Below are 22,571 nucleotides of genomic sequence, written 5' to 3' on the forward strand. Positions count from 1 at the left end.
TTCTATCTCGTTTTTTCTGGGTAAAGCCAAAGACTTATCAGCAGCCCCTCGTGCCTGTATATGTGTTTGGTGTGTGAACAGTGTCTTGTCCAGTGTCTGTACAGATGGCCAGACATCAGGTGTGGACAATCCTTTTCTGTGGTTGTTTTGTCTTGCATGCTAGCCCTAGTGTGTTGGAGTGTGAACTGTGTCCTGTGCTGCTGGATCATGTATCATCTCTAGGCTAGTGTGGCCCTTAGGTTCCAGCGCAGGGCCACCTTTATCCAGGCGATCGCTCTGTTTGCGGGCAGGGTTCTCATTCATGTTGTCTCGTTAGAGTAGGGACCGTGAGACACAAAGACCCTTGAAGCTGGGCTCGCGGCTTAAGTGACTTGGCCAATTCATGAACTAATTCCTCATATTTATTACAGCAATTTCATCTGCTTATGCATGCAGGGATGTTTGTCCAGTGTGTTGGCCGTTTGTCCTATGTTATGTCTGTTCGTGAGCCCAGTATACAGTTCATTGTCCCTTTGGTGTTCCAGTTGCGCATCCTGGGGGAACGCGATACCACTTCCGTGTCTGTGCTGCGGCGAGGTGCGCCCAGCGGATGTAACAGAATGACCAGACTTATCTTTTGCTGCAGACCCCTATGCGGTATGTACCTGTGCTATATATGTTGCAGCCATTGTTTACCGTGCCCCTATATATTTCTATTGGGATATATTTCCATTGGGTAGTGCTGACCTATTTTATCTTTTTTTGCACAAATATTGTGAAGTTTTGGCTGCCTTCACTTGGTCGTGCACACCTGCCGCCCATTTACCTTCCGTCCCTCCTACTGGAACATCTAAACGGTATCCTACCCTCCCTGGTTTTATTTGTAGGCTTAGTCACAAGAGAGGAGCATTCTGAGAGGTAGGTACCCATCTTTCCCAGGTTGAGATCATACCACCTGGTATTAATGTTAGGACCCATCTGAGAGCGGTCACCTGGACGTTGGCAGAAGGGCCAATGTAATTTGATCAAATTATATAGCAAGAACTGTGCATTATGTAATGTGGTTGGAGTATTGATTATAGGTATGTAGACCTCTGATAGTAAATGTATTATGAGTGCTGTTGCCGTTTTTTGGTTTCTGCTTCTACTGTATGTTGCAGCCGTGATTTACCGTGCCCCTATATATTTCTATTGAGATAGATTTCCATTGGGTAGTGCTGACCTATTTTATCTTTTTTAGGCCCATAGGATAAGTCCTGTATTAAACTTGCATGGTTGGAGGAGTTGCTTTTTTTATGCCCAAAGAGTCCAGAGGCCCCTTTTTGAAAAGGAAGGTCCTGTTTGGTTGTGCATCTGGGACCTGTTGTTTTGCAGGCTTTTTGGTGCACACCTTTACAGGTAGGGGTTAATTGAGCTGGCTGAGTGAGGTATTCTCTGAAAGCCAATGTCCTTTAGTCTTCAGCATATAAAAACCAGCATCTCTCAGTATTTGATGCTGGTCATTTTAGTGCCTTATGTATCACTGTTTCTCCCACTCAGAGCGGGGGGTTGCATGCTTGTCTGAAGTGTCTCTCTCCTCCCCCGAAGATGGTCTGGGCACCTCCTTGCGTTCTGGGGTGCGTTCATTGTGTAGTGTGTGGCACGGTGACCCCACAGGTGGAGGTGACCTACAGGTTTCTCCCTATCCCTGGGCAGGTGCAGCCTCCAAACATCTGATGTCCTATGTGTGTGTCAGATGGGTGATGCCTGACACTGTTCCCTATGTCAGCACGGTGGCTGACTCTCCCTATTCCCCTGGTGTGAAGACACTTGGACTGGTTATAGTTTGCCATTGGTATGCATGTGAGCTCTGGGTGGGGTCCGTGTTGTATGTTGTATGCACAACCATGTACGTTGGTGTGAACAGCGATGTATGTTATGTCTGTGCTGGTGGCCACACGACTTTATTGAGGCGATGACTCCGCTTTTAGGCAGGGATGCCCCTCTTTCCCTGATCAGTTAGGGACAGTTGTCTTTACAGTTTCCTGCAGAGGTGCAATTGGTCCGTGAAAGTACTATATGCGTTTGTGGCTTTAAATGGACACGTTTGCGTCCATTCTGAGGAGTGGCGCTTTAGTGCGCCCAGCGGATGTAACACACACAAGATCCAGTGACTCCCCGGTCCAGCCTAGAACTCGCCTCCTTATAGAAGCTGATCAGGTTGGTTTGACAGGAATGATCTCTCATAAACCCGTGCTGATAGGGAGTTATATGGCTGTTTTCCTTGAGGTCCTCCAGGACGGCATCTCGGAGACCCTTCAGACATTTTACCCACAATGAAGTAACACTTTTTGACCCCTTTTTGAATATTGACACCACTATGGCTATGCACCAATTCAGTGGAACAGATCCTGTCACTATTGAGTCCTAACATATAAGAAACAACAGTCTGTTTATCACATTACTTAAATCCCTTAGACCCCGGGGGTGTACGCCCACGGGACCGGCGATTTGTCTATTTTAATCTTTTTAAGGCGGCTCTGCACTTTTTTCTGGGTTAGTCTGGTGACATTTAGTGGAGAGTTTACTTTATCACTCTGCATCTCATGTATTAGTGATAATACATTACAGTACAGATTTACTGCAGTGTATTATCATATTGATCATAGCTTCACAGGTTCAAGTCCCCTTCAGGGACATAAAAATAAAAAAAAACTGTGACGAGAAAACCCTTTTTTGCGCACTTTCTATTCTCTGTTAAAAAAAAAAAAAGCAAAAAAAACCCCATGTTTGTTATCATTGCGTCCATAACGTTCCGTACTATTAATTAAACACACTTGTTATCCTGCACAGCAAATACTGAAAAAATATTTTAATAACTAAACCAAAGGGCTTTTTTTGTTCATTTAGCCTCCAAAGAAATTCGGTAAGGCTGCCTGTCGACGGGCGATTGTTCATTGCATTCCCCGCAGCGATAACCCGGCCATGGGTAACGCAGTGTACGCTTGCCATAGTGTTGCTATGGAAAACGCAGCCGCGGCGTCCATGAGCGAAAAATCAGAGCGATTCTCCGCTTGCAGGATCTAAATCACGGTATGCCACGATTTGCCGTGAATTCTCCGCAGTGAGCCCATCTGTCGGATAGGCTCACCACAGAGAACTAACAGCGGCCCTCCCTCGTGGCGGAATATCACTGGTGATATTCCGCAACGGCTGTGGACAAGGGGCCCTAAAGTGATAAAGTCATATGTACCCAAAATTGGGATCAATAAGAACTACAGCTCTCCAAGCAAAAACAAGCCATGCTGACAGAAAAAAAAATAAAAAACCTGTTTTATTTTTTAAAAATTGTAAATTAAAATCCCCAAACGATTTTTGTGTCCTTCATAATCTGCCACACTACAAAGGAGTATTCTGGGGCTTCTATGACTTTATGTATGGATGACCAGCAGGGTATCAAAAGATGATTGGTGATGGTCTACCACTCATGATGCCCTAAGATCAACTGATTAATGGGGCTGCTGTCAGTGAGTCAGCACAGGAAGCAGAAAGCGCTGACCACAGCACAGTGGACTAGGTTGGTACTGTAGGTGAGGCTCCTATTGGAGCTTATGGAGGTTGCACCTGCAATACTGACTTCAGCCACTGCACTACGGTCAGTGCTTTCTGCTTCGTCTGCTGACCCACTGACAATGCAATCGGCTGATCTGCAGGAATCCCAAAAATCCCAGAATACCCATTTTAACAATTTTGTAATTACTATTAAAAAACTGCCTAGCTATGTCCTTATAACTGCAAGTAATGAGGAAGCAAGTGAATATTTCTGTGGTTCTGCATTCATTTCCATGGGAGTGAAGTTGTATGCTGCATTAAAACATCAGCAATAAAAGGCTCCTCCATGGAAATAAATGCTGCGCAAGTTTCATCTTGCAACTTTCCAGATATCTGGACCAGATCAGGGATGCAACAGAAATCCTCCCTATAGATCGCAGTGGGTTGCGATGGCCGGACCACCAATACATATCAACTAACTGACCTTGAGGCCAGACTTGTGACGTAATTTGCACTGGAATGATGGCGTACATGGTTACAACAAACTTGCACCAAATAGAGTGAAACATTACAAATGGCTCTGCAACTTTTTTTCTTATGACTGTGGGTGTGGCCTCTGTGCTTTGGATGTTTCAGACACACTAATAAGGCTGAATATCCAAAACCAGGTGCAAGAAGTAAACGTAGATTAGACCAAGTAAAACTTTAAACGTTTTCCGTGTGAACAGCTGTAGTTTGGGGGGGGGGGGGGAGACAAAAAAAACTTTTTTGGTCAATTTTTATTTTCATAGTGTTTCCCGAGTGGGAAAAAAAATTACTGTACAGGCTGTTACGGATGTGACGATACCAAACATACAGGGTTTTTGATTATTTTTAAAACAAAGATGGGAAAGTGTGCAACAAGGGTGGTTTTTTTTCTACTTTTTGTGATTTTTTTTTTTTTTTTTTTTTTTTTTGGGGGGGGGGGGGGGGTGTTGGTACTTTAACCTTTGATGCTTCGGCCACTGTGAAAATACATTGCAATATTTCTGTGCTGTAATGCATCATCTCCAATCATTGCGATTACAGACCACGGCAGTCCAGAAATCCATTGTTTGGCATCTAGTATTCATAGCAACCGATGGGCCCTCCGTGATTAAATGGCGATGGACTGATGGTATCACAGAGGGAGCACCCTCCCAATGTGAAACCTTTACACGCCACAATTATCATGGATTGCAGCATGTAAACAACGGGGAATGGTGTTCCCTGCGATCCATGTTGTTGCAGCAGGAGGCCAGCTGTCAGTCACAGATAGCTTTCACATGGGAGCAAAGATCGCTCAATTAAAGCATGTCAGAATCTCTTCCAGCTGCTCACCTCCATTTACAGTAAACAGGCGGTCGTTCATAGATGAAGGACTACCTGTTAACACCGAAAAATGCAGTGGCAGAAGGACAATGATTTTCAGGTCTGCATAGAAGATTCAACCAGCAAAAATCTAATGTTCTTTCACTGCTTGTGTCACTTTGGACTTACTTATCCAGCACTGAACAATAGTGAGTGCAGCTCTGGAGTATTATACAGGATGTAATTCAGGATACGTACAGGATAAGTGTCAGGGGTCCAACCCGGGAGCTCTTATACTCCAGGCGGCAGCTCTTCCTATTGAGCTATCCAGCTCTTTGGATAGCTCCCCTGCATAAAGCTGGCTTCATACTGCTTGCCCCTGAAATCCAGTTCCTGTTTTCCTGTCTGACTCCACCTTGATCTCTTGATTAGGCACACTACTTAAGCCTGGCCTTGTACCTTCCTCATTGCGTAATTATTGAGCTCCACCATCTGCCTGTTCCTCTGAACCGAACGGTTACCGTACTACTGTGTACTGACCTCTGGCTTCCTCTGGCTATGCTACCTGCCCGCTCCTCTGTACTGCAACAGATACGTACCCATTACCGTCCTTTGGCTTTACTGACCACGCTATCTGTCCGGGTTACAACAAGAGGCTGTGAACCCAAACCAGATCGTTACAATAAGTAATGTATGTACACAGTGACTCCACCAGCAGAATAGTGAGTGCAGCTCTGGAGTATAATACATGATGTAACTCAGGATCAGTACAGGATAAGTAATGTATGTACACAGTGACTCCAGCAGCAGAATAGTGAGTGCATCTCTGGAGAAGGTTGGGTGTGTGAGAGCTCTGCAGGATCCAGGGTGTGGTCACCAGTAAGAGGAAAGCTTACCCAGCCAAGTCTACAGGTGCTGGGCTTGCTCCAGCCATGGAGTCCCAGACCTCCTCCCTCCGGCTTCGGTCGGGGGGAGGGAGGACTGCACCCCAGGAGGGGAGAACACCTGGTCAGAGTGGCAGCAATGTCACCCTGACTCCCCTGGAGGAGCCCAAGAGGACCCACAGCCAGAGGAAGAGAGTGGAGGACCATGCGGCAAAACAACATTTGCAGGCAAGTTGGGCTGATCGCAAGGAGGGCGAGTCAGTGACGGATGTGGCAACCCGTATTGCCAAGTACATGAAGGACTTTGGGCATGTCGGGAGGCAGCTGAATAAATATAGGCAGGAGCTGCACGTTGCCCGCTATGATGCGGAGCGGGCCAGATCCCGCACCAGAAAGTTAGCCATATCACGGCAGATTGAAGCCTGTGAGGAGGGTATTGAGTTTTATGAGGAAGAAAGGGAAAGGATTCTGCAAAGAAGTGGGCCTTTCAAAGAGAAACTGTTAAACGACGAAAGGTTTAGCAAAATGGCATCTGTGAGCAGTTGCGGCATCAAAGAGCGCTCTGCCAGGTGCTCAAGCAGCAGCACAGGCGAATCAGACAGTGCTGAGGATGGGCGAGCTGGGTGCTCTGGTGAGCAGCAATCGTCACTGCCAGGTGGGACTACTGGGCCCAGCATCCCAGCTGAACAGGTCAGCCTGCCCCCCACGTCAGGCGAATCTGACCAGGAGGACACCGACGACAGCTGCAGCAGCAGTGGAGAGGGGGCGCTGATAATGCGGCAGATACAGCTGCAGGAGTCCCCAGAGAGGCTACAATCCTGCTACTTTGGAAAGGATTTGCCCCCAGAAACCTCAAGCAAAAAGAGGAGGAAAAAGGAAAAAACGTATATTCAAGAAAAGTTCGTTTATGTCACCAAGCACTCTGGTTTGGCTGAAAAGTCAGACCAGGGTGGTAACCCTGAGCTCCTAGTCCCGGGCTCTGTGGTGGGTCTGGTGCAGGGGAATGGGGAAGAGAGGGTTAATGCGGCCCAAAACTCCAAGCCCACTTGTGCCAGTAGTGGGAATGGAGGAGTAAAGGAGGTGGAGAAGAGCGTTCGGAAAGCGAAGAGTCATCTTCAGCCACCCACCGAAGGTGCCATGGACTTGCCCTCAGGGCATAAAGAGAAAATTAAGAGTAAAGGTAACATGGGTCCTGGTCCAGCAGCTAATGGAGAAGTGAGTGCGGTAATGGATGCGGCTGTTGGTACCCCTGCTGCCCCTGTTCCTGCAGGAACAGGTGTCCCCGATTCCCTGGCTAGTATGCCACCTTTTGTACGGGAGGGTGGGGCTTTGGAGGGTAGTCAGGGGGTGGGTCAGGATCCAGTCGCCCCTCCAGCGGCGACAACATCTGGTAGAAGTTATGCCAGTGTCGCCGCTGGAGGGAGGGGGGATGCATCCTCCTCGTCTTTGGGCTCTGGGGACGGCGTTTTGCAACAGCGCCTCCTGGAGGCCTTGAGGAGGGGGGAGAGCTCGATGAATGTAGGGGGCAGAGTTGTGGATTTGTCTCTCTGGGTGGAGAGACATGGTCTTGGTGCCTTCCGAGAACAAAGGGGGGAGACCGTCTGGTCCCTGCCGACAACCGGGCAGGACATTGGCCGTAGGAATGTGGCTCGTCTTCAGTGGAGAGGCAATGACGCGTGCCCATCCAGGAGTAAGGTGGTGGAGCTTCTGCTGAAGATGGGTTTCAGGGCAAATGACATCTATGCCCTGATCCATCCTTATGGCACGTCTGAGTTCGACATCAGCTTTGCTCGCCCGGAGGGCCTGGAGCTCTTCTTGGGGAATTATGAGCTGATGAAGGACGAGCCCGGCTGGCGCGGTTTCGCTGCACAAGTGGTAACCCGCCAGACTGGAGTCAAGAGAGTGACCGTTTTGACTCGTAACGAGTCCCTCTCTTGTTATGATATCATGACTTGGATAAGTCGGTATGGAGAGGTGGTGGATATGCCCAATAAGAACCGGGACGAACACGGCATCTGGTCCAGAGCCTGGACGTTTATGGTGAAACTTAAGCGTTCAGGGAATTCGGTGGCCCACATACCATCCGCGGCTTTCCTTGGCAGGGATCGTATCTTGGCCTTCTACCAGGGGCAGCCGAAGCTCTGTCACAAGTGCGGCGACCCCACACATTTGAGTGCAGCCTGTAACGTCATCAAGTGCTCTCTGTGTGGCGAGGTAGGTCATCTTGCGGCATCTTGTACAGAGATTAGGTGTCACCTGTGTGGTGACCTCGGTCACCCATTCAGTCGCTGTCCGCGCTCCTTCGCCAATGCGGTCATGGCCCCAGCGGAGGAGAGCCGTGAGGTTGCTTCTGCAGGGGAGGGGACCAGCAGAGGCGATGGAGCCCAGGAGCCAAGGAAGAACAAACATGCTGGGGCAGCCAAGCTAAGGCGACAAGAGAAGCGCGGGAGGGGCAGGGAGCTGGTGGAAACCCAGGTGGCAGGTGGGTCAATGCTGGCCCCTGCTCCGGACGCAAATCATGTGGCTGAGGCTCCAGGGGACAGGGAGCTGGATGAGGAGGTCAGGAGGATCCAAAGGGAAGAGGATGCCACTTATTCAGATTCTTCCCACTATGAAAGTGTGGGTGAGGGCAAGGATGAGTGGCAAAAGAAAAAGCGCAAGCAGGGCTCCAAGAAAATGAAAAAAAGGGAAGGGAAATCTTCCCCTGCAATGGGCCAGGTGCAGGAAGGCAATCCAAACTCTCCTCTTGTTGGGCTCTCCAACAGGTACCAAGCTCTCTCGTCCTCGGAGGAAGAGGTGCCTAGGACAAGCGTGGGGCCTACAGGGGGTGCTGAGCCTTCCTCTTGTGGGGGTTTGGTGACCTCCAGGGGGAGGGCTGGCCCAGAGCCCAGTGGCAAGGAGGACGAGGTTGAGGAGCCCCTTGCCATGGACCTTTCAGTGTCCAAGAAACGTGGCAAGGGGTCATCCTCAGACCCTGATGAGAAGGGGGGGTGGGAAGAAGAAAGCCATCTAACTCCATCACCAATGATAGCGGCACCCGCTCCGTTGACGCTGGCATCCATTAATGTTGCCAGCATTAAGTCTGATATGGCTAGATTTGCGGCCTTTGATTTTCTCGGCCGCATTGAAGCCGACATTTTGTTTTTGCAAGAGACCAGGCTGCCAAATTTGGCAGCTGTGCATAAGGCAAGGAGGGAATGGAGGTCTGGTCCATCTTACTGGTCTCTTGCGGCCGAGCCATATAGCGGAGTGGCGGTACTCTTGACCGCAGCGGTTGAATGCCGACGGGTTATCGAGTTAGAAATAGGGAGGTGCTTGATCCTGGATGTTCTCATGAAGGGACAAGAGCTTCGGCTAATCAACATCTACGGTCCCCAAACCAAGCGGGACCGCAAGGATCTCTTTATGAGGATCAAGCCGTACCTTTTTACCAGTCGGCAGGTGATCTTTGGGGGTGACCTTAACGCAGTCACGAGGACCCGTGACAGGGGAGGCTCCCTAGGCAAGCTGACTTATGATAGCGTCGCGCTTAATAGCATAGCTAGCGAAGCTTGCCTGGTGGATGTCCACATCCGGCACACCCCAGGCCACGCGGGTTTCACCTATTATAGAGGCGAGTGCAGGTCTAGAATAGATAGGTTTTATTTAAAGGAGGAAGCCATCTCTTCACCAGTTTCTGTTGTTGAGGTGGAATTCTCTGACCACTGTCTGATTTTGTTTTCCCTGAATGTTGCAGAGACCCCCCGGATGGGTAGAGGCTTATGGAGGCTGAATTCATCACTCCTGGAGGAAGCAGAGATAAGACAGTCCTTTGAGGATTTTCTGCAGAGCCAGGTACCATTACTGGATCTTTGTAGCAGTAAGTCAGAGTGGTGGGAGATGCTCAAGATCAGGGCGGCGAGGTTCTTCCGCCAGCTCTCTAGCCTCAGGAGCCTGAGTAAGTACCGTCTTTATCAGGGCCTGAGGAGGAAACTCGAACATCTCGTCTTGACTGGAGGTAGCCGCGAGGAGATCTCCAGAGTGAAGTCTTTGCTCAAAGGCTGCCAGTATAATAGGCACGCCTCTTTGGTTTTCTAGAGGGACTTCGGGAAGTACCACTCACCTGACCCTTACAGAAACTGCAAGATGTCAGTGAATCGTAAAGTTGTCACTGGACTGATCGACGGTACGGGATCTCTGAACAGGTCCAGATCAGGGATTCTGGAAGTCATCAGATCCTTCTACTCGCACCTTTTGAGAAAGAGGGATCTAGATCGAGATGTGATGTCGGCTTTCCTGGCTGAAGCTGTTCCTGAGCCAGAGGATGACCTCTCCCTTAATGTTTTGACAGAGGAGATCAACATAGAGGAAGTTAAACTGGCGATTGATGGGCTTGCGCTCAAAAAATCGCCAGGACCGGATGGCTTAACATCTGAGTACTATAAGACCTTTAAGGACCTCTTGAGTCCCCTCTTGACTGAGGTTTTCAATGAGTGTCTTTCCTCAGACACTCTCCCAAAGTCAATGAGGAGGTCGGCTTTGATCCTTCTGTCAAAGGGTAAAGACTCGAGCCGTATTGAGAACTGGCGTCCCATAGCGCTTCTCAATACGGACAGGAAGGTTCTGGCAAAAGTGCTGTTTAATCGGCTGGTCAAGTTTGCACCCCGGCTCCTCTCGGGCGCCCAGCATTGCTCTGTTCCAGGCCGTAGCACCTTTAGTGCTGTTCTAGGTGTCCGGGAGGCAGTGGAGCAGGGTAGGGCTGGTCACTGGGAGGGGTACCTGCTGTCCTTGGATCAGGCCAAAGCGTTTGATCGGGTTAATCACGAGTACCTCTGGTCTGTTCTTCTGAGATATGGCCTGCCAGTGGGGTTTGTCAATTGGCTCAAGACATTGTACGCGGGGGCTGAGACTTTCCCGCTAGTGAACGGTTGGGTCGGCCACCCATTTGAGGTTGGGTCTGGCGTCCGTCAGGGTTGTCCTCTGAGCCCCTTGCTGTACGTGTTTGCCATTGATCCTTTCCTTAGGATGATTGATGGTGGGCCTATGGCGGGGGTCGGGATGGATCGGGCGGTGCCGGAAGCCGCCCTCAGGGTGGCAGCGTACGCTGATGACGTCACCGTCTTTGTGTCCTCGAGGGGGGAGGCAGAGTACGTGATGGCAGAGGTGGATCGCTACTCGGAAGCATCTGGGTCCGACATCAACTGGGATAAGTGCGAAAGTCTCTGGTTAGGAAGGGGAGATCCTACATTTAGTCTCCCGGACACCCTTCCAGTGCCCCAGGACTCTGCTAAAGTTCTCGGCATCAAATTCGGCCGGGGAGATTACCCTATGCAAAATTGGGTGGTCAGGCTCGATGGTGCCACTCAGAAGGTGGCCCAGTGGAAGGGTTGGTCTTTGACCCTTCGGGAAAGGGTTAACCTGATCAAAACATACCTGCTCCCTTTATTCATCTACCTGGGCAGCATATGCATTTTGCCAGAACCTCTCTGGACCCGGGTCTACAACCTGTTCTTTTTAATGTTGTGGGGGAACAGGTTGAACCTAATTAGGAGAGATGTCACATATCGCACGAGGAGACTAGGGGGGTTATCTATGGTCAACCCCGTGGTGTTTCTTGTAAACACCTTTGTTAAGATCAATATAGGCAACCTCTGGCAAGAGAGGGCTCCTCCGTGGGTATTCTCCTGTTGGGGATTGCTTCGGCCTTTCTTCCAGTAATGGGAGACTGGAGGGCGAGTGAAGGATCTTCGCACGCCGCACGGGCATCTTCCGGCTTACGCTACCGTGGTTCTGAAGATGATACGTCGGTGGGGTCTGGGGATGTGGGAGATCAGAACTCTGTCGAGGAAACTCCTCGATAAGAGGGTTCTGTTGACCCATTTCCAGAAGCCCCTGGCGCTCAAGGACTGCCCAAGTCAGGACCTGGAGGGAGGGTTACGTTTATTGAATTCTGACAGGATCCCCTTGAAGTTTTGGGACTTGACTTGGCGCTGTTTCCACGGGAGACTGTATGTAAGGGGCAACTTGAGCAGGCCACTGGTGGATAGGGGTTGTCCCCGCCAGGAGTGCAGCAACGTACTGGAAAGCATGGAGCATTTCCTGCTTCAGTGTCCCTTTAATACAGAGGTGTACAAACTGGTGGGAGCCTCCATTGGTTGGCCCAGGTTGGCACGCCTCTCGTATGCGGAATGGGTCTATGGGGCATTCGGGGACCTTGGTGGCAGGGACCGGTGCACTTTATTCTTAGTCAGCCTAGTGGTCAGGTTTCACATTTGGAACGCACGGTGTTTAGTTTCGACGGAAGAGAAAATCCTCCCCGTGGATGAGGTGAATAGAAACATCCTTGGTGACCTGGTGAAGGTGCGCTCTCTGGATTATGAGAGGTTGGGCATGACTAAGGCCTCTCTCCTATGGAGAGGGTTTGTCTTTCGTTATGGACAGTCTTCTTATTGTTAGGGTCTTTGTAGGGACAGAATAGGGAGAGGTAGGGACAGTTTTCTCTGAGGGTAAGTTTTAGGGAAGGAGTAGGGACATTGTAGGGACAAATTAACTATAGGGATAGTTTTTCTCTATTTGGTCGGTGCCCGGCTTATCATATCCAGTCCTTGTGGAGGGCTGAGTGTGACACTAGTAGAGTTTTTTTGTTTTCGGTCAAAGATCAGGTATGTACGGCTGCAGGTAACTGAACCTTCGGCTTTCGGGTATTAATATGTAGTGTTGGTTTGTAGTTGTGTAGTATAAGAGATGTTATATGTTTTGTTTTGTATATAGGGTGAGGGGTTATAGATAGGTTGGGTGGGGGTTTATTGGGGGGAGGGGGGGGGATTTATGCCTCAGCCATAGCTTGACACGTCCCGGACAATGAACACTGGGCACGGACTGTTGGTGCGGGCGTGGCCCTCAGGCTGCGGCGGGCAGGGTGTGTGTATGCGGTGCAGCTCGGCTCGTCCTGGACATAGACCTTGAGCACGGACTTGGGATGCAGGCGTGGCTCCCAGGCTGCACCATAGGGGGTTGTTTGGGGTGTGTGGTGGTTTGGTCTGGATATAGGGTTAGTTTAGGATTATGCAAGGTTTTATTCTTTAGGTGGTGGGCATTAAAAAAAAAAAAAAAAAAATTTGAAAAAATTAATAAAAAAAAAAATAGCAAAAAAAAAAAAATATATATATATAAAAAAAAAAGGTATTGGGTTGTTCTTATTATTGTTATTATTAATACTTTTGTTATTGTTTGCATTATTGTTATTATATAATTGCTTCGGTTATTAGTCGTTTTCTTTCTTCTTTTTAGGGATTTCAGGCTGGATCATGTGACTTATGGTTATGTTTTCTCACATGTGTGTATATTGTTATATGTAGTATGTAGTGTATATGTATTGGTGAGTATGGGTGAGTATAGTTTTGGAGTGCAGGTTGGTGTAGTGTGCGGTGTGTATTTTTTGGACCAGATGGACCTTTTGCTTTTGTTCCTTTGTCCTGAAGTAAGGCAAAGTACAGTTACCACAAGTGATAATTTGTTTTATGTTTGTCTTATGCCAAGTGAGCGATATTTATGTTCTGTTTATTGTAATGTTTTTCACTTTTATAATAAAAAGATCTACAGGATACATTCTACACCATATCAAGCTAAGTCTCTATTTATATCTACATCTAAGGTTCAATTCAGACCCCCCAGCGCAGATCTGGCATGAAATGTAGGACCAAAAAAGTCATGCATGCAGGACTTTTTCATGCTATAAAAATACCGGACAGGTGCAGGAACCGAATGGACCCCATTATAGGCACAGCTTGGTTCAGCTATGAGACGAATCCATTCATCCATAACAGAGCACGAAAATGGAATCCCTAACACAGGTGTGAATTAGCCTTAGGTGTGTGTGTATGTGCATATATACACTACCGTTCAAAAGTTTGGGGTCACATTGAAATGTCCTTATTTTTGAAGGAAAAGCCCTGTACTTTTCAATGAAGATAACTTTAAACTAGTCCTAACTTTAAACAAATGCACTCTATACATTGCTAATGTGGTAAATGACTATTCTAGCTGCAAATGTCTGGTTTTTTGTGCAAAATCTACAAAGGTGAATAGAGGCCCATTTCCAGCAACTATCACTCCAGTGTTCTAATGGTACAATGTGTTTGCTCATTGGCTCAGAAGGCTAATTGATGATTAGAAAACCCTTGTGCAATCATGTTCACACATCTGAAAACAGTCTAGCTCGTTACAGAAGCTACAAAACTGACCTTCCTGTGAGCAGATTGAGTTTCTGGAGCATCACATTTGTGGGGTCAATTAAACGCTCAAAATGGCCAGAAAAAGAGAACTTTCATCTGAAACGCGACAGTCTATTCTTGTTCTTAGAAATGAAGGCTATTCCATGCGAGAAATTGCTAAGAAATTGAAGATTTCCTACAACGGTGTGTACTACTCCCTTCAGAGGACAGCACAAACAGGCTCTAACCAGAGTAGAAAAAGAAGTGGGAGGCCGCGTTGCACAACTAAGCAAGAAGATAAGCACATTAGAGTCTCTAGTTTGAGAAACAGACGCCTCACAGGTACCCAACTGGCATCTTCATTAAATAGTACCCGCAAAACACCAGTGTCAACATCTACAGTGAAGAGGCGGCTGCGGGATTTTGGGCTTCAGGGCAGAGTGGCAAAGAAAAAGCCATATCTGAGACTGGCCAATAAAAGAAAAAGATTAAGATGGGCAAAAGAACACAGACATTGGACAGAGGAAGACTGGAAAAAAGTGTTGTGGACGGATGAATCCAAGTTTGAGGTGTTTGGATCACAAAGAAGAACGTTTGTGAGACGCAGAACAAATGAAAAGATGCTGGAAGAATGCCTGACGCCATCTGTTAAGCATGGTGGAGGTAATGTGATGGTCTGGGGTTGCTTTGGTGCTGGTAAGGTGGGAGATTTGTACAGGGTAAAAGGGATTCTGAATAAGGAAGGCTATCACTCCATTTTGCAACGCCATGCCATACCCAGTGGGCAGCGCTTGATTGGAACCAATTTCATCCTACAACAGGACAATGACCCTAAACACACCTCCAAATTGTGCAAGAACTATTTACAGCAGAAGCAGGCAGCTGGTATTCTATCGGTAATGGAGTGGCCAGCGCAGTCACCAGATCTGAACCCCATTGAGCTGTTGTGGGAGCAGCTTGACCGTATGGTACGCCAGAAGTGCCCATCCAACCAATCCAACTTGTGGGAGATGCTTCTAGAAGCGTGGGGTGCAATTTCACAAGCTTACCTCCACAAATTAACAGCTAGAATGTCAAAGGTGTGCAATGCTGTAATTGCTGCAAAAGGAGGATTCTTTGACGAAAGCAAAGTTTGATGTAAAAACAATGTTATTTCAGATACAAATCATTATTTCTAACCTTGTCAATGTCTTGGCTCTATTTTCTATTCATTTCACAACGCATGGTGGTGAATAAGTGTGACTTTTCATGGAAAACACAAAATTGTGTGGGTGACCCCAAACTTTTGAACGGTAGTGTATATATATTATTGGTAAGGCAGTACCAAGAGTGTCCTGCAGAGGGCTCCAGAGCAGGTTAATCAGCAGGAACAGCTGTATGGGTAAGTCTGGAGGAGTTAAAACTCCCAGACATGCTAAGTTCTAGGCTCCTGAAAGCCAGAGATAGATTCTCCATGAGACAGGCTACTCCCTGAGATCAGTGCCAGAGACGCTGCCGACCTGAGACTGTAGCTTTGAGGAGAAGAACCAAATGGTGGCTGGAAGCAGGATCCTGACTGGGTGGACGGCCCTTGGGGTGACACCCTACTTGGGTAATAACTGTTGGACTGTGATTGGGCTATGTTAGCTAGTTTAAGGCATCTGTGTGTTATGTAGTGGCCAGGGATGTGACTTGTATAGCATGTGAGTGCTGTGACACCTGACAGCAGTATGAAGGTTATGTTATTAGGCTCTCTAGTAAAGTACCGCAAAAAAATGGATTTGTTACATTTTTTCTGCAACATCCGGCCTGATGTGGGTTACTGAGGTGCGACGGCCGTCCCAGGAGCGCGATACGATATAAAGATACATAGATAACCGCTGTAGCCAGAGCTCTAACATCTGGCACCAAAATCCTGATATAAAAGGGAATAGCTCTTGGACTTCCCCGGATATATCTCCATATTCTCTGCATGGAAGGACCTGGAGGGGCATTAGAGCATTAAGCCTTTGGAGACCGTCCATTGTTTGTTTTTTGAGGGGGGGGGGGGGGGGGGGCATTTAATTTGCTACCACTTTTATTGCACCATACAAATAATGTTTTCCTTATTTTATGAGTTCTTTAGTTACAGCCATACCGGATATGTTGTTTTGATTCGTTTTTCTTGCTCTTCTTTTTTATACTTGGGGCAGTGTCGGACAGAAATGTCCAGGATCCACTGGTACAATTCCTTCTGGGGGCCCAGTGTACATAACAGTGCATCCAAGTATTATCTGATTCACGCCCCTATCTCCACCAAAGTATGAGGAACTTTCTGGGCAAGAATTGGTGGACTCCTGTTCACCCGATGGGTGCAGATCTCAGGGGTGGCATCTATGGCATATCCTGTAAAGGGGGAGATCACATGCAGTGCCCATAACATGCCCAAAAAGTGTACAGAGAAAACTACAACACCATACAGGAACCTGAAGGTCTGTCTTGTGTGGATGCACTGTGCAAAGCTGTCTTGCTATTTCCAGTGTGAATGTTGCACAGCTGCGAGTGAGTGCTTAAGAGCGGGAAAGAGTCTTCCATCTTGTCTGCTACCTGAGTTCTACCTAACTCAGAGCCACATGAAGGCACCTTCAGCCTTCTTGTGGTGAAGATGGAAGAGGAGGAGAGATTTGCCATGCTGTTTGCAAGCTGGATGTAAATGGAATGAGCCCCGAGAGTGAGAGTGAGCATATGTGGGTAACTACTTTCTTTCAAGGCCAGTGCAGAGGTCCTGTCTGATCCTCCAATTTCCTACACGGCCGTCTGAAGTCTGAATCATGGTGTAGAAGTACACCCTTAAATTGTCACACCCACACGTCTCCAAGTCTGGGTGGAGGTACTGCAAGATAAATGCAGTAATGTCAGTGAGCTTGGACTTGATGAAAATAACTTCCATGCTTTATTATAAAACGTGCTCACAACATCATGGCTACTAGGCGCTCACGGAGTACACGTTTCGATCTTAGGTAGGATCGTGATCACCTCATCCCCGTAGTACAGTACGTGCCTTTATGAGATTTCACCTGATAGTTAACCCCTTTTGTTCCGGAATGCAATCTCTAACCTAGCAAGCTACATGCTCCCCATTGTAACCCTTTGCGGTGATATACGTTGCATTCTATTGAATTCTACTATCATATTAATATTAATTTTGATGGACTCTTATGTGTTTTTCCCAGAAGTCAATCTATTCCACATATTTATATTTCATTCCTGCACTCCTTATCCTTGCAGATTAGGTTCCCATTATAGCTTCTACGCCTCATATCATAGATTCTGTTGATTTCTTTTTCATTGCAGGGATTTTATATTTATAGTATTATGCAAAAACATTGTAAACAAACAAACAAAGAAAACAACCCCACTATCTCATAGCTCCTACTTAATATAATTAAAACCCGTTTTTGTATTTAACCCTTTGGGGTATCGCGTGTTCAACATAAAAATCCCATAAGCTTCTCTTTTGAGAAGAGACGTATGGTCTGTTTCGTGTTCGTAATTTTTAACTACTCTCTCAATACCAAAACAAACCAAATTATTCAAATTTGACTGATGTTGTTCAACAAAATGTTTGGTGGCCCCTGAGTGTTGTGCATTAGAGTTTGTAATGTGTCTTATATGCTCCTCTATTCGCGTTCGTAGCTTGCGGGTTGTGCAACCTACGTAACTAAGTTAACACATACATCACAGAAGGGGAAATAAAAAATTAAAAACAATCACAGAAAATGGCCATTACTTACTGACTGAGGAGTGCATATAGATGCATCCTCTCACCATGCAGGTAGCTGACTACCAAATGAGGGAGCGAATTATACCTGTGAGGGACACCGATGAGACAACCACTCACACTGCCTCTTACTATAGAGGGGGGGGGGGGGGGCGGCTTGGTGTACAATCCCGCACATAGTGGATACAGGGTGCCAGACCATTCTGATATATGTAGTTCACCATGCAGACCAGCAACCTATTAATGACCCCATGATAATTCGGTTGGTTGCCATGCATTTCCATCAGTGAACCACATTGGTACTGCCACCCTGGGCTCCCCCTGGAATCTTAATGCCACACTGCATGTGAATGATAGATAATAAATGCAAGGCATTGGTTGGATGTTGGCCAAGAGACATGAGCCCACTAACCACTTCACGGTTCCTTGCGTTGTAGTGGGTCCCTACACTAATATAAATGCATCACAGAAGGGGAAATAAAAAATGAAAACCAATCACAAAAAATGGCCGTTACTTACTGAGTGAGGAGTGCATATAGATGCATCCTCTCACCATGCAGGTAGCTGGAGGAGCCAATAACACCTATGCGGGACACCACTGAGACAGCCACTCACACTGCCTCCTGATAATGAGGGGGGTGGATGCTTGGTGTTGTTATATCGGTGTCTTGCACAGGTGTTATTGGCTCCTCCATTTGGTAGTCAGCTACCTGCATGGTGAGAGGATGCATCTATATGCACTCCTCAGTCAGTAAGTAACGGCCATTTTCTGTGATTGTAAGTTAACACATAGAACAGGAGATTATATAGACTACATTTTCTGACTCACAACTAATGTAATTCCTAATGTCACATTCCTTACCCTCTTTGTTACCGGGCAAAAGATGATTTCAAATCCGCAGCAAATCACCCGCACGCAGATCCACACCCCATAGGGATGCATTGACCACCCGCGAGTAGATCAATACCCGCGGATGGTCAATAAAAGTGAATTAAAAAAATATGGAGCATGAAAAAAAAGGACATGCTCAATTTAGGTGCGGGTCTCCCGCGGGGGCGGCTCCCGCAGGCTTCTGTTGAAGGAGACCTAAAATCAGAATATACTCACCTGCTCCGGATCTTCCTTTCTTCGCGGCTTGATCTTTTTCCTTCGGGCCGGCGCATGTGCGCGGCACGCAATCGGCGTGCCATGCACATCCAATGGGCCGAAGAAAGAAGATCCGGTCCTGACGGAGAGAAGATCAAGCCGCGAAGAAGTGAAAGATCCGGAACGTGCGGAGAGGTGAGTAATTGTTATTTTCAGCGCTCATGTCCGCAGGGCAGGAGGGACCCGCTGCAGATTCTCCATGGAGAATCCGTAGCGGGCCTGATTTTCCCCCGTGGACATGAGGCCTTAAACTTCTTGCATTTTTTCGCATACTGACGGCTGCTGCAGCGCCCATTGCCACATGTTGTAAAGCCCTTATACTCCATCCATTCCTTGCTATTTTTCTGAGATGCAAACCGACTCAGGGATAACATGTTTCTCAAACTTCTACCCCTTTTTGCCACAACTTTAATTCCCTCATTTAATATTTTATCTGTTAGTGGATCTTGCCGTAGGGTTACATACTACTTTAATATCTCTAACTGTTGAACTGTAATCCTTATTATTGGTGCAGCCCGTTTCGCTCTTCTCATTTCTCCCCTAGCTATAGCTTTCGTCACGTGCTTCGGGTGTAAAATAACATTACCAGCAGTCATTTTTCTGAATAGATTTGTTTCCATACTTTTTCTTTTTGCATTGCCCTGTAGGTTCAAATCTAAGAAAAACACTTTGAATCTTTCCCATGCACATACAAATTTCAATCCGTATGGGTTCTCATTAGAGATGAGCGAGCACACTAGTCTGAGCATTAGGGTACTCGAGATGCTCGTTACTTGAGTCGAACACCACGTGGTACTCGAGTCAACTGCATTTCCTTCCCCGCATCTTTAGCGCCATTTTCTAGCCAATAGACATGCGGGGAAGGCATTACCACTTCCTGCTGTGACGTGCCAGCTCTATCCCACCCCACAGCAATGAGTGGCTGGCGAGATCAGGTGACCGCCGAGTACTTAAAGGGGTCCCACCCATGGCTCGCCTCAGACGCATGCTGGCAGAGGTTAGGGAAAGTACTGCTGCTCATTCAGGGATAGTGTTAGTCCTGTCTTCAAAAACCCCAACCCTTCTTCTTAGGGCTACTCCTCATTGTGTGCATTACTGTTGTGGCTGGCTGGGAGTAGTAGTGCACCATTTTTGTATTACGCAGCTAGGCCTGTTCCCAGCCTTTCAGTAATAGCGTTCTCAGCCTGCAGTGCTGTACAACCAGCTCTCACCGTGAAACTGCACTCAAAAAATTCTCAGCCTGCTGCGAACTACTTCAGTTATACCGTTCTGTGTCTGCAGTGAATTAGACAGAGGTCTCACCACTAAACAGTACTGTAATATTACCGGGGCCACTGCAAAGTATTTCAGCTCTGCCACTGTGCAGAGCGTCTCACAATACCCTTTCCTTGGTGGGGTTGAGATCGCCGCAGTTACCAGCACTATCCACTGGCTTTACAGTCTTCTCCCACTCCACACAGCCTCTATTATCTACAAGTCTCTGCGAGCGGTAAATTACCCCTAGGTATAAGCGCAAGACAGCGGGTTACTTTTTTCAAGTCACAGCATAGAGCCTCCGCTATCTACAAGTCTCTGTGTGCGGGGAATTAAGCCACAGTTGTCAGTGCTGTACAGTGGGGTAATTTATTTGGGCCCTGCTCTATTCTTAATCCGTCATGATGAGGGGTAGGGGTAAGGGTCGAGGACGTGGGCGTGGACGTCCAAGTGAGGGTGTGGGCACAGGCCGAGTTCCTGGGCATGGTGAATCACAGCCGGCTGCTGTGGGATTAGGAGAGAGGCAGGTTTCTGGGGTCCCCAGCTTCATATCACAATTCATGGGTCCGCATGGTACACCTTTATTACAAACAGAGCAGTGTGAGCAGGTTCTGTCGTGGATGGCAGAAAACACGTCCAGCAATGTATCGACCACCCAGTCTTCTACGCCGTCCACTACTCCCGGCCTAGGGACTGCAACTCTGAATCCTCTGACTGCTCCTCCTTCCTCCCAGCCTCCTCACTCCATGAAAATGACATATTCTGAGCAGGCAGACTCCCAGGAACTGTTCTCGGGTCTCTGCCATGAGTGGGAAAAAACGGTTCCTCTCTCACCTGAGGAGTTTGTCGTGACAGATGCCCAACCTTTGGAAAGTTCCCGGAGTCCGGGTGATGAGGCTGTAGACCTCCGGCAACTGTCTCAAGAGCTTTATGTGGATGAGAATGATGAGACACAGTTGTCTGTCAGTGAGGTAGAAGTAAGGGCAGTAAGTCCAAGGTAGGAGCGCACAGAGGATTCGGAGGAAGAGCAGCTGGACGATGAAGTGACTGACCCCACCTGGTTTGCTAAGCCTACTGAGGACAGGGCTTCAGAGGGGGAGGCAAGTGCAGCAGCAGGACAAGTTGGAAGAGGCAGGGCCAGAGTGAAGAATCCCCCAACTGTTTCCCGAAGCACCCCCTGGTGGCAAGCCTCCGTGCAGAGGGCTAGGTGTTCAAAGGTGTGGATGTTTTTCAGTGAGAGCGCGGACGACCGACGAACAGTGGTGTGCAACCTGTGTCGCACCAAGATCAGCCGAGGAGCCACCACTACCAGCCTCCCCACCACCAGCATGCGCAGGCATATGATGGCCAAGCACCCCACAAGGTGGGACGAAGGCCATTCACCGCCTCCAGGTCGCACCACTGCCTCTCCCCTGTGCCCCAAGCTGCCGCAGAGATCCAATCCACCTTCCAGGAAACAGGCACTACCGTCTCCTGGCCTGCACCCACACCCTCACCTCCACTGTCCTCCACTCCATCCAGCAATGTCTCTCAGCGCAGCGTTCAGCTGTCACTAACACAAGCATTGGAGCGAAAGCGCAAATACGCCTCCACCCACCCACACGCACAAGCTTTAAACGTGCACATTGCCAAATTAATCAGCCTGGAGATGCTGCCGTATAGGCTTGTGGAAACGGGGGCTTTCAAAAATATGATGGCGGCAGCGGTCCCGCTCTACTCGGTCCCCAGTCGCCACTATTTTTCCCACTGTGCCGTCCCAGCCCTACACCTGCACGTCTCCCGCAACATAAATCGTGCCCTTACCAATGTGGTTACTGGGAAGGTCCACTTAGCCATGGACACATGGACAAGTACTGCCGGGCAGGGCCACTATATCTCCCTGACGGCACATTGGGTGAATTTGGTGAAGGCTGGGACAGAGTCAGAGCCTGGGACCGCTCATGTCCTACCCACACCCAGAATAGCGGGTCCTACCTCGGTGCTGGTATCTGCGGCCTTTTATGCTACCTCCTCCAAACCCTCTCCCCCTACGCAACCTCTACCTCTCAATTAAGAAGTGTGAGCAGCACGTCGCCAGCAGTCGGTGTGGCGCGGCAGCACAGCGGTGGGCAAGCATCAGCAAGCCGTGCTGAAACTACTCAGCTTAGGTGACAAGAGGCACACGGCCCCCGAGCTGTTGCAGGGTCTGACAAAGCAGACCGATCTCTGGCTTTCGCCGCTTAGCCTCCAACTCGGCATGGTTGTGTGTGACAACGGCCGTAACCTGGTGGCAGCTCTGCAGCTCGGCAGCCTCACACACATGCCATGCCTGGCCCACGTCTTCAATCTGGTGGTTCAGCGGTTTCTGAAAAACTACCCCCACTTGTCTGACCTGCTCGGCAAGGTGGGCCGCGTCTGCGCACATTTCCGCAAGTCCACCACGGACGCTGCCACCCTGAGGACCCTGCAACATCGGTTTCAGCTGCCAGAGCACCAACTGCTGTGCAACATGCCCACATGCTGGAATTCTATGCTGC

This window comes from Eleutherodactylus coqui, chromosome 12, assembly GCF_035609145.1.
Source record: "Eleutherodactylus coqui strain aEleCoq1 chromosome 12, aEleCoq1.hap1, whole genome shotgun sequence".
NCBI lineage: Eukaryota > Metazoa > Chordata > Amphibia > Anura > Eleutherodactylidae > Eleutherodactylus > Eleutherodactylus coqui.